Raw genomic sequence first — 12,928 nt, 5'->3', positions numbered from 1 at the left:
TTAACTTAAAATTCGGGCATAAAAATTACTTTCAAATTTAATTTCATCATTCATAATAAGCTGTCCTCCTGTACAGCAGTCACTAAAATAATTATAATTCAAGCTACAAAACTCGAAATTTAGATCCGTAAATTTTCCATAAAACTAGACTCATATATCTATTCATCATAAATTTTTCAGAATTTTTTCTTTAGCCAATTAGTACAGTTTATTAGTTGAAGTCTCCCCTGTTTCACTAATCGACTATCCTAACCACTCATCACTAAAATTTAATTATCTCTTATTAAAGGCTTCATATGGTGATTAAACTTATTTCTACTGAAAATAGACTCATTAAGGAGTCTATACATATAAATTATAACTCAAAATTCCTTCTGTAAAATTTTTAATGAATTTCTAAAGTCAGAACAGGGGACTTCAAAAACATTCCTGCCCTGTTCACTAAAATTCAAATATCTAAAAGTATATAATTCTTTTGCTTACTCCACTTCTTTTATATGAAAGTAGACTCTTTCAGCTTTAATTTCATATCTCACTCAACTTCTAATTATATTTCCACTATTTTTGGTGATTTTTAAAAGTTACATCAATGCTGCTGTCCAAGAACTGCTCCATTGCAATTTTTAAAAAAAAATTCAATATAACCCCTTTATAATTGTCTAACCTTCCCTGCAAATTTCAAATCACAACCAATTCCAGTATTTCATCTACTTCATTAAATACTAATGAAGTTCAACCAATCAACCATTTCAAACTAAAAACATGTATATATTTCGATATCTAACGCAACCATAACATTCAAATTTACTTTTCACTTCAATTCCCTATACATGCCATATAAATCCAAAAAGTTGCTTAACATAAACTACCGGAGTATATCTGGATAGTGTGATTCTTGATGTAGATCCGATCCTCCGAATGTATAAATACGTAATCTACAAAACAATAAACACACACATGTAAGCTTATAGAAAAGCTTAGTAAGTTCATAGGCATAAAACATAAATCTTACCAAACACTTGTACACTTATACAATATACACCATTACTAAATTTACCTGTCAACCACAATCTTTGGTGAGTTCCTTGGTATAAACTCACTACTACTTATTCTTTTACCATAATTCCTTTGGGCCCATTTGTCACTTACCATCCTTGATCAAAATTAAGGAACGGTTACGGAAAATTGAGTACTTCACTTTCACTTTGACATATGACCTCTTATCACTTGTCCTTGATCAGATAAGTGTAGCTAGGCTACCACTTATCACTTTGCCACTTGATCAGATAAGTGTAGCTGAAGCTACCACTTATCACTTTATCACTTGATCAGATAAGTGTAGCCACTTATCACTTTGTCTCTTGATCAGATAAGTGTAACCACTTATCACTTTGTTTCTTGATCAGATAAGTGTAACCACTTATCACTTTGTTTCTTGATCAGATAAGTGTAGCCACTTATCACTTTGTTTCTTGATCAGAAGTACTCAAATCCGGTGTTCCACTTAATTTGATCATTTATTCGATTTTCACATTTTATTTTATTCTCATTTCAACAATAAATACATTTCATCATACATTGTATAATTCATGAAATTAACATTTAATCATTAAATTTCAGCCATATGAACTACCTGGATCGATTTGCAGAATTTGTAAAAGTTCAGGGACTAATCGGCTACTTTTTCTTTTCCTCGACTTGTTTCAGGTTCTCGATCTAAAATGCAAATTTATTCATTCATCAGCATTTAATTCAATTCTAATTCATTTCACAATTTATGCCCTTTAATTTTCGAAGTTACACTTTTACCCCAAACTTTACAGTTTTTACAATTTGATCCCTACTCAATTAACCCCTCAATTGATCTAATTTTTCTCAATTAACACCTTTTTCCAACTATTTAGACTACTACATAGCCTTTCATACTCAAAACCGCAACACCAAACCTTAATTCCCAACTTTTCACAATTAGGTCCCTAAAATCAATTTCTATCAAAATTACTTAATAAAATCATCATATAACAAAATTAAAGCTTCAATTTCATGTTTATTCATCATAAAAATCCAACACTAATCAATGGTAACTTTCAAAATCAGCCATGGAATCAAAAACTAATGAAATAATTAGTTGGACCTAATTGTAAAAGTATCAAAATCACAAAAATTAGAAGAAATAATCAAGAATTAAACTTACATGATTCAAAAATATGAAAAAATGAAAAACCAGCTTACTCCAGACCTCCTATGGCGTTTTTGCTGATAAATTGTGAAGAGATCTCTAGATTTTTCACTTTTGTCTTTGTTTAAATGTTTAATTTGTTAAGTTTCCAATTTTGCCCCTGTTCTCCTTACATTCTGCTGATTTTTCTTACCCAACCGTCCAGCCCATATAATTTGGGTCTAATAGCCTTTTAAATCCCTCCACTTTAGTCACTTAAGCTATTTAATCACAATTTAACAAATTTTACACTATTCCCAATTTAGTCCTTTTTAGTTAATTAACTATCCAAACGTTAAAATTTTCTAACGAAACTTTAATACCAACTCAATGACGCTCTATAAATATTTCTAAAAATATTTATGGCTCGGTTTAAAATCTTCGAGGTCTCGATACCTCGTTTTTTTATTTAATTATTTTAATATTTATTCCTAGTACACTATTCACTATTTCAAAAATTTTCCTAACTTCACATTTAACTTATACTTACTAAATTTATAATATTTTCTACTCGTTTGTCAGATTTAGTGATCTCGAATCACCATTCCGACACCACTAAAAATTCAGGCTATTACAACTCTCCCCCCTATTTTAGGAAATTTCGTCCCCGAAATTTCGTACCTGGAAATAAATTCGGATACTGAAATCTCATCAATTCCTCCGTTTCCCAGGTTGCTCCTCAGATCCATGTCGATTCCATAACACCTTAACTAGTGGTACACGTTTATTCCTCAACTCTTTAACCTCCCGAGCTAAAATTTCACCGGTTCCTCTGAATAAGTCATGTCAGGTTGGAGCTCTATTTCCGTATGAGGAATTACATGTGATGGATCTGATCTATACCGTCTCAACATAGACACATGAAACACATTATGAATATTTTCAAGTTCCCGGGGCAAAGCCAATCTATAAGCTACCGGACCGATTCTTTCAATGATTTCATACGGCCCGATAAATCGTGGCTAAGTTTTCCCTTTCTGCCGAACCGCAAAACTTTCTTCCACGGTGACACTTTCAAAAATACACATCACCCACACTAAACTCTATATCCCTTCTCTTCAAATCTGCATATGATTTGCCGATCGGAGGCAGCTTTTAAACAATCTCGAATAATACGAACTTTTTCTTCAGTTTCCCGAATCAAGTCCACTCCCACCAGTTTCGATTCACTTAATTCAGTCCAATATAATGGAGTTCTACACTTTCTTCCATACAGAGCTTCAAACGGTGCCATTTTAATACTAGTTTGATAACTATTATTATAAGCAAATTCGGCTAAAGGTAAATACCTTTCCCAGCTGCCGCCGAACTCAAGTATACAACACCTTAACATATCTTCTAAAATCTGAATCACTCGCTCTGACTGCCCATCTGTCTGGGGATGAAAAGCTGTGCTGAAATTTAATTTGGTGCCCAGAGCCTCCTGTAATTTACTCCAAAATCTCGGATCTCGATCCGAAATAATAGATATCGGTACCCCATGTAACCTCACTATCTCAGACACATATAACTCCGCTAACTTTTCAAGCTGATAATCTGTTCTGACTGGAATAAAATGTGCCGACTTAGTTAACCGATCAACAATCACCCATATCGAATCTTTCTTCTTCGGAGTTACTGGTAATCCAGATACAAAATCCATCGTGACATGTTCCCATTTCCACTCTGGAATCATAATGGGCTGTAACAACCCTGTCGGCACTTGATGCTCAGCTTTCACCTGTTGACAAATCAAACATCTTGCTACATATTCACAGATTTCTCGTTTCATTCCAGGCCACCAATACATTTTCTTCAAATCACAATACATTTTTGTACTCCCCGGGTGAATAGAACACATACTACTGTGAGCCTCTGATAAAATATCATTTTTCAAGTCTAAATTATTTGGAACACATATTCTATTACGATAATATAACATACCATTTTCATCAATGGAGTATTCTAAGCTTAACTCATTTTGAACCATCTGTCGTTTTAGCATCAATTTTGGGTCTTCATCTTGTAATTCCCGAATCCGTTGAAAGAACACAGGTTTAGCTTTTAATTCCGCTAGTACAGAACCATCCTCATTAATAGATAAATGAGCACTCAATGCCCGTAATGCAAATAATGATGATTTCCGACTAAGTGCATCTGCTACGACATTTGCTTTCCCTGGGTGATAGTCAATGACAAGATCATAATCTTTCAGCAACTCTAACCATCGTCTCTGTCTCAAATTTAACTCTTTCTGAGTCATTAAATACTTCAAGCTTTTATGATCAGTATACACATAACATTTCTCACCATATAAGTAGTGTCTCCATATCTTCAAAGCAAACACGATCGCTGCCAATTCCAAATCATGTGTAGGATAATTCTTCTCGTGCGGTTTCAGTTGTCGGGAAGCATATGCCACCACTTTTCCTGACTGCATAAGTACACAACCCAAACCACTCAGAGACGCATCACTATATACTACAAACGGTACGCCCGATTCTGGTTGAGTCAACACTGGAGCCTCTGTCAACATCTTTTTCAACTGATCGAAACTCTGCTGACATTCGTCTGACCATATAAATTCAACATTCTTTTGTAGTAATCGAGTCAACGGTAAGGTAATCATTGAGAAATCTTTGACAAATCGGCGATAATAACCTGCCAATCCTAGAAAGCTCCGTACTTCAGTAACATTCTTTGGAACTTTCCAATTTACCACTGCCACTATCTTACTTGGATCCACTCTTATTCCATCAGCTGATACAATATGACCCAAAAACGCAACTTCCTGAAGCCAAAATTCACATTTGCTGAATTTCGCATATAACTGTTTCTCCCGCAAAGTCTGTAATACAATCCTTAGATGTTGTGCATGTTCGGACTCTGTCTTTGAATAAATCAATATATCGTCAATGAACACAACCACAAATCTATCCAATATGACTGAAAAATTCTATTCATCAAATCCATAAAAGCAGCAGGAGCATTGGTTAAACCAAATGGCATCACCAAAAATTCATAATGACCATATCGAGTTCGGAAGGCAGTTTTCGGCACATCACACTCTTTAACTTTCAACTGATAATACCCAGATCGAAGATCTATCTTGGAAATACTGCAGCACCTTTCAACTGATCAAACAGATCATCAATACGAGGCAAAGGATATTTATTCTTTACCGTTACCTTATTCAACTGCCTGTAATCTATACACAGTCTTAAAGAACCGTCCTTCTTTTTCACAAACAAGACAGGTGCACCCCAGGGCGACATACTCGGTCTGATGAACCCTTTATCTAATAACTCCTGCAACTGCGCCTTCAACTCTTTTAATTCCGCTGGAGCCATTCTGTACGGTGTCATTGATATAGGAGTTGTTCCGGGGATCACATCAATTACAAATTCAACTTCTCTATCAGGTGGTAGACCGGGTAACTCTTCAGGGAACACATCAGGAAATTCATTCACCACTGGCACTTGTTCGGGCTTTAAATCAGAACCCCGAGTATCAAGGATATAAGCCAAGAATGCTTCATTGCCTTTGCGTAATAATCTCTGAGCAGAGAGAGCTGAAATAATTCTGACTGTATCGCCCATGTTTCTGACCCAACTGAGATTACATCTCCTGTTTGACATTTCAAACTGATTTGCTTATCACGACAATTCACCACCGCATCATGTCTCATTAACCAGTCCATCCCCAGAATAATGTCAAATTCCCGAAAGGGTAACAACATCAAATCAGCGGGGAATTCATAGCCTTTCACTTTCAGTGGACAATTACGACATATCAAATTAACCATCACACTATGACCTAATGGATTTGTAACTTGTATATCAAATTCAGTGGACTCAACAAATAAATTCTTTTCAGATGCTAACATAGTGCAAATATATGAATGAGTAGATCCAGGGTCTATCAATGCATAAACAATAACATCATAAAGATAGAAAGTACCAGCAATTACATCAGGAGCCGTAGCTTCTTCCCTTGCTCGAATGGCGTAGGTACGTGCTGGTGCTCTATTCTCTGATCGACCAACTGATTCCCTCGTACCCGAACGGGTAGTCCCTGTAGCACTGCTCTGGCCCGAACGTCTACTTCTTTGAGGAATGGTTCTCTGTATCTCTTTCTGTTCCACTTCATCTTTTTGCAGCCGGGGACAATCTCGAATAAGATGATCAGTAGCCCCACATTTATAACAAGCCCCCATCTTAGTCCTGCATTCTCCGAAATGATATCTTCCACAATATTGACACTTAGGTCGTGAAGCATTCTGAACACTGCTCACACTTGCTACAGGTCTATCGAATACCCTGAAATCAGATTGTCTTGGTCTATCTCTGCCCGATCTCCCCGACACTGATGTAGTTCGATTAATTTCTTCTCTAGATTTCTTCACTGGAAAATCTGAAAATGACTTAGAAGCACCTCTTTTGAATGGCTCTTTACTTTTTCGATCCCGCTGCATTTTTCTATTGTATACTTCTTCAAGCTTTTGAGCACGGTCTGACAGAACAACGAACTCTCGTATTTCATTACCCCCAATCATCATTCTAATTTCATCATTTAACCCTTCTTCAAACCGGATACACATTTCTTCTTCAGTAGATACAATGTCTCGGGCATATTTGCTGAGGTAGACAAATTCTCTTTCATATTCAACTACTGATTTATTTCCCTGTCGTAGGTCGAGGAATTCCCTTTTCTTTTTATCCAAATATCGTCTGCCCACATATTTCTTCTTAAATTCATTTTGGAAAAATTCCCAAGAAATTTTCTCTGCCGGAACCACAGCCTCGATCGTCTCCCACCAACTATAAGCTTCTTCTTTCAACAGAGACACAGCACATCTCAAATAGTCATCTGGTGAGCAAGCCATTTCTTTAAAAATTCTTATCAAACTCTGTAACCAATATTCAGCTTTGACGGGATCATCATCAGTCCTTCCCCGAAATTCTTCGGCTCCAAGTTTTCTAAGCCTTTCCAATGGAGAATGCTTACTAGATTCAGTCGTTGTAAAAGGTGGAGGAGCAACCGGGGGTACCATCGATGGAGCAGTAGGGGGAGGAGGTGGTTCAGCCTGATTTCTTTCTTGCCTCATTTCAGTATACCACTGATTCATAATCCCATAAATCATATTCTTTAATTCATGCTCTCGCATTTGGGAAATCGGAACATCACTGCTTGCTCTTTGTTCAGAATTCTGTGCTCTACTGTTAACTTCTTCTTGATCAGTACGTTCAGGTATATTTGACATCTTTATAATCGGAGAGTATCTATAAAAATAACAAAGATTAGATCGGATCATACACATCACACTATCACAGATTTATATGGCATGTATTTCTAAACACTTTACACTTCACACATATTCCGAGGACCGGCTAAACCGGGCTCTGATACCACTAAAATGTAACACCCCTTACCCGAGACCATGGTCGGAGTCGAGCATGAGGCGTTACTTGACTTAACTTAAAAGTTCGGGGCATAAAAATTTACTTTCAAATTTAATTTCATCATTCATAATAAAGCTGTCCTCCTGTACAGCAGTCACTAAAATAATTATAATTCAAGCTACAAAACTAGAAATTTAGATCCGTAAATTTTCCATAAAACTAGACTCATATATCTATTCATCATAAATTTTTCAGAATTTTTTCTTTAGCCAATTAGTACAGTTTATTAGTTGAAGTCTCCCCTGTTTCACTAATCGACTATCCTAACCACTCATCACTAAAATTTAATTATCTCTTATTAAAGGCTTCATATGGTGATTAAACTTATTTCTACTGAAAATAGACTCATTAAGGAGTCTATACATATAAATTATAACTCAAAATTCCTTCTGTACAATTTTTAATGAATTTCTAAAGTCAGAACAGGGGACTTCAAAAACATTCTTGCCCTGTTTCACTAAAATTCAAACATCTAAAAGTATATAATTCTTTTGCTTACTCCACTTCTTTTATATGAAAGTAGACTCTTTCAGCTTTAATTTCATATCTCACTCAACTTCTAATTATATTTCCACTATTTTTGGTGATTTTTAAAAGTTACATCAATGCTGCTGTCCAAGAACTGCTCCATTGCAATTTTTAAAAAAAAATTCAATATAACCCCTTTATAATTGTCTAACCTTCCCTGCAAATTTCAAATCACAACCAATTCCAGTATTTCATCTACTTCATTTAAATACTAATGAAGTTCAACCAATCAACCATTTCAAACTAAAAACATGTATATATTTCGATATCTAACGCAACCATAACATTCAAATTTACTTTTCACTTCAATTCCCTATACATGCCATATAAATCCAAAAAGTTGCTTAACATAAACTACCGGAGTATATCTGGATAGTGTGATTCTTGATGTAGATCCGATCCTCCGAATGTATAAATACGTTAATCTACAAAAACAATAAACACACACATGTAAGCTTATAGAAAAGCTTAGTAAGTTCATAGGCATAAAACATAAATCTTACCAAACACTTGTACACTTATACAATATACACCATTACTAAATTTACCTGTCAACCACAATCTTTGGTGAGTTCCTTGGTATAAACTCACTACTACTTATTCTTTTACCATAATTCCTTTGGGCCCATTTGTCACTTACCATCCTTGATCAAAATTAAGGAACGGTTACGGAAAATTGAGTACTTCACTTTCACTTTGACATATGACCTCTTATCACTTGTCCTTGATCAGATAAGTGTAGCTAGGCTACCACTTATCACTTTGCCACTTGATCAGATAAGTGTAGCTGAAGCTACCACTTATCACTTTATCACTTGATCAGATAAGTGTAGCCACTTATCACTTTGTCTCTTGATCAGATAAGTGTAACCACTTATCACTTTGTTTCTTGATCAGATAAGTGTAACCACTTATCACTTTGTTTCTTGATCAGATAAGTGTAGCCACTTATCACTTTGTTTCTTGATCAGAAGTACTCAAATCCGGTGTTCCACTTAATTTGATCATTTATTCGATTTTCACATTTTTATTTTATTCTCATTTCAACAATAAATACATTTCATCATACATTGTATAATTCATGAAATTAACATTTAATCATTAAATTTCAGCCATATGAACTTACCTGGATCGATTTGCAGAATTTGTAAAAGTTCAGGGACTAATCGGCTACTTTTTCTTTTCCTCGACTTGTTTCAGGTTCTCGATCTAAAATGCAAATTTATTCATTCATCAGCATTTAATTCAATTCTAATTCATTTCACAATTTATGCCCTTTAATTTTCGAAGTTACACTTTTACCCCAAACTTTACAGTTTTTACAATTTGATCCCTACTCAATTAACCCCTCAATTGATCTAATTTTTCTCAATTAACACCTTTTTCCAACTATTTTAGACTACTACATAGCCTTTCATACTCAAAACCGCAACACCAAACCTTAATTCCCAACTTTTCACAATTAGGTCCCTAAAATCAATTTCTATCAAAATTACTTAATAAAATCATCATATAACAAAATTAAAGCTTCAATTTCATGTTTATTCATCATAAAAATCCAACACTAATCAATGGTAACTTTCAAAATCAGCCATGGAATCAAAAACTAATGAAATAATTAGTTGGACCTAATTGTAAAAGTATCAAAATCACAAAAATTAGAAGAAATAATCAAGAATTAAACTTACATGATTCAAAAATATGAAAAAATGAAAAACCAGCTTACTCCAGACCTCCTATGGCGTTTTTGCTGATAAATTGTGTAGAGATCTCTAGATTTTCACTTTTGTCTTTGTTTTAAATGTTTAATTTGTTAAATTTCCAATTTTGCCCCTGTTTCTCCTTACATTCTGCTGATTTTTCTTACCCAACCGTCCAGCCCATATAATTTGGGTCTAATAGCCTTTTAAATCCCTCCACTTTAGTCACTTAAGCTATTTAATCACAATTTAACAAATTTTACACTATTCACAATTTAGTCCTTTTTAGTTAATTAACTATCCAAACGTTAAAATTTTCTAACGAAACTTTAATACCAACTCAATGACACTCTATAAATATTTCCAAAAATATTTATGGCTCGGTTTAAAATCTTCGAGGTCTCGATACCTCATTTTTTTTATTTTAATTATTTTAATATTTATTCCTAGTACACTATTCACTATTTCAAAAATTTTCCTAACTTCACATTTAACTTATACTTACTAAATTTATAATATTTTCTACTCGTTTGTCAGATTTAGTGATCTCGAATCACCATTCCGACACCACTAAAAATTCAGGCTATTACACTCTCAGTTGCCAATTCCCTCCAAGCCAAAGATCAAGCATGTCAGAGTTCTTAGAACAAGTGAAGAAATAAGGCGATATGGCTAGGAAATTTGTGTAACTGTTGAATCAAAAAATGGCGAAACATTTTGTAATAGACTCTTTTGATAAATGAAATGCCTAAGTATGGGGCTATCTTGAAATCAACACCAAATTCTTGCATATTTATGCTTGACTAACATTCATTTGTCATTTATTCAACATTCATTTGTCATTTATTCATTCATCCATTCATTACATGTACATGTCCCATAATCATTCACAGAGGTTAAAACCGTATAATTCGCAGTTGCGACACTACAAGTCTGGAATCACGCCATTCTTATAGGACGCTCTGAAAAGCTAGAATTATGGAAGCCGAGTTCAATGAGAGAATTGAAAGGATGGAAAGGACCCAAAGAGAATTACAATAGCAGTTGACCAAGTCACAACAGGAAGCAAGAGATCTGATGTTAAGATATCTAGAGGAATCACTCGAGCAAAGAGATCAGATGGCAAAAATGGAGATGATGACAGCTTTGGTCAAAGGAAAGGGACCTATGCAGAGTCCTGACACTATAGAGCCTCAGCCAAGAACTAATAATGATCAGGATCCGCTTTATCCCCCAAGATTCACTCCACCTCACGCCCATGCAACGCAAAGAAGATATCCTCAAGGGGAACCTGCAAGCTTGGAGCAATGACCCTTACCCCCTGCTCATCTAGGGTAAGGTATATTCGTATCGAACCTCGGAGCCAATCCTGTTGATCCCAATGTTCCAGATTTGGATGATCTGGTAGAAATAGCCAGGTTGAAAATGGATGATCATGATGTTCAGGATAAGTATAAGAGTTTGGAAGAAAGACTCAAAGCGATAAAAGGTACTGAAGCCTTCTCTGCATTGAGTGCTAAAGAGCTCAGTTTGGTGCCCGATCTGGTTCTGCCTCCAAAATTCAAAGTACCAGATTTCAAAAAATACGATGGTACGAGATGTCCAAAGATGCATCTTGTCATGTTTTTCCGGAAGATGACTGGTTATGTGCATGAAGATAAATTACTAATACACTGTTTTCAAGATAGCTTGGTCGAATCGGCTCTTCGATGGTATAATCAACTTAGTAGAGAAAGGATCCGATCATGGAAAGACTTGGCGTTAGCATTTTGTGAACAATACAAGCATGTATCCGACATGGTGCCTGATCGGCTAACTCTGCAGATGATGGAAAAGAAGCCAACAGAGACTTTTAGGCAGTACGCACAAATATGGAGGGATATCTCGGCCCAAGTAGAACCCTCGTTAACGAAAACTGAAATAACGGTCCTCTTCATCAATACTTTGAGAGCACCGTTTTATGATAAGTTGGTAGGAAGTGCCACGAAAGACTTGGCAGACATTGTAATATTTGCGGAACTTATAGAAAATGCCATCAAAAGTGGAAGGATGGAAGGTTCCGAGAGCCCGAAAACGGCAGCACCTATAAAGAAAAAAGAGGCAGAAGCCCATATGGTAGGAACTGAGAGCCACCACACTTCTAATCCTTACCCAGTCCAGCCACGACCTCGATATCGCCCACCTCCAAACTTTTATTATCCTCCCCAAAGCCCTTACTATCAAGCACCTCCTCCTTACCCCATCTACGCCACAGATAACCAAAGACCATTTGCCATGTTCCCACCAAATACCATGCCTGCTCAAAACCAACCCAAAAATGAACAAAGACCGACAAGATCCAATCTTGAAAAAACCCAGTTCACCCTAATTCCCGTCTCGTATGGAGAGCTGTACCCAAAATTATTGGAAAAACAGTTAATATCCCCACATTGTATGGCACCCCTGAAGCCTCCATACCCAAAATGGTATGATCCTAATGCTAGTTGCATGTACCACGCTGAAAACCAGGGGCATTCTACAGAAAATTGTCTGGCCTTTAAAAGGAGGGTTCAAGGTCTTATTATGTAGGCATTCTACGATTTGATGGTGCTGGCAATACGACTGAAAATTCGCTCCCTAACCACACTGAAAGAAACGTAAGCGTGGTGACAAAAGAAGACAGATGGCGTGTCAAAAGTTGTGTTTCTAAAATAAAGACACCGCTGCGAAAGATTTGGGAGGTAATGGTGGAAAAGGGGTTGTTCTATCATCCCAATAGAATTTTCAAAGAAGGAAATATAAAAAGTCAATATTTTTGTGATTTTCATAGGATTAAGGGGCATGACATCCAGTCATATGAAGGATTCAAAAAACTATTTCAAGACATGATAGACAATAAAGAAGTCGAGATCTTTAACAAAAGGGAAGAGGCCGATGAATGAGGAGTATACATTTCTGATAATCAATCATCAGATTTCCCTTATAGTGCCGATCGACCATTAGTGATTTATTATGATGCAAAAAAGGATCAAGTGAAACCAAAGATGATAATTGAAGTACCA

The 12,928-nt window shown here is 35.8% G+C and overlaps 1 pseudogene; it reads right to left on the bottom strand.

The window, feature by feature from the left end:
- LOC107887735 (isoleucine--tRNA ligase-like) overlaps window positions 1-12,928 on the bottom strand; it is a 63,102-nt pseudogene that overhangs the window by 24,573 nt on the left and 25,601 nt on the right.

The sequence above is a fragment of the Gossypium hirsutum genome, chromosome A03 (assembly GCF_007990345.1).
Source record: "Gossypium hirsutum isolate 1008001.06 chromosome A03, Gossypium_hirsutum_v2.1, whole genome shotgun sequence".
Lineage (NCBI taxonomy): Eukaryota > Viridiplantae > Streptophyta > Magnoliopsida > Malvales > Malvaceae > Gossypium > Gossypium hirsutum.
Note: the sequence above shows the minus strand (reverse complement) of the source record. Positions and strands in the feature narration are given on the sequence as shown.